Source organism: Rhagoletis zephyria, unplaced genomic scaffold, assembly GCF_001687245.7.
Source record: "Rhagoletis zephyria isolate East Lansing unplaced genomic scaffold, Rhagoletis_zephyria_1.1 Rzeph_scaffold_08122, whole genome shotgun sequence".
In the NCBI taxonomy this organism is placed as follows: Eukaryota; Metazoa; Arthropoda; class Insecta; order Diptera; family Tephritidae; genus Rhagoletis; species Rhagoletis zephyria.
The window spans coordinates 20823-21140 of record NW_016165202.1 but is presented as its reverse complement, the minus strand read 5'-3'; the positions used below and the strand labels follow the sequence as shown (position 1 = coordinate 21140).

General features: G+C 33.6%; 1 protein-coding gene across 1 annotated transcript in view; it reads left to right on the top strand.

Moving 5' to 3' along the window:
• Window positions 1-318, top strand: part of LOC108374772 (collagen type IV alpha-3-binding protein-like) — a 9625-nt gene that overhangs the window by 1376 nt on the left and 7931 nt on the right. The window lies entirely within an intron of this gene.

Here is a 318-nt window from a genome sequence, read left to right as displayed (position 1 = left end):
TTTTGGAAAATGGGCGTGGCACCGCCCACTTATGATCATATACATATATATATCTCGGTAACCGCTCTACCAATTTGTACCAAAATCGATGTGGTTATTGTACTTGCCACATAGAAGCAAAACGCAGAAAATTATTGAAATCGGACTAAAATTACGGCCGCTTTTCATATAACGAAAATTTCAGAAATGCTTGAAACTTCAATATTTCGAAATTTAAGGACGCTAATTTACTCAAAATTGATGACCGTGACATACGAACACAACATTTTTATATAAATAAATATACATAGAAGATGTCCAATGTGTGCTATCGATTTT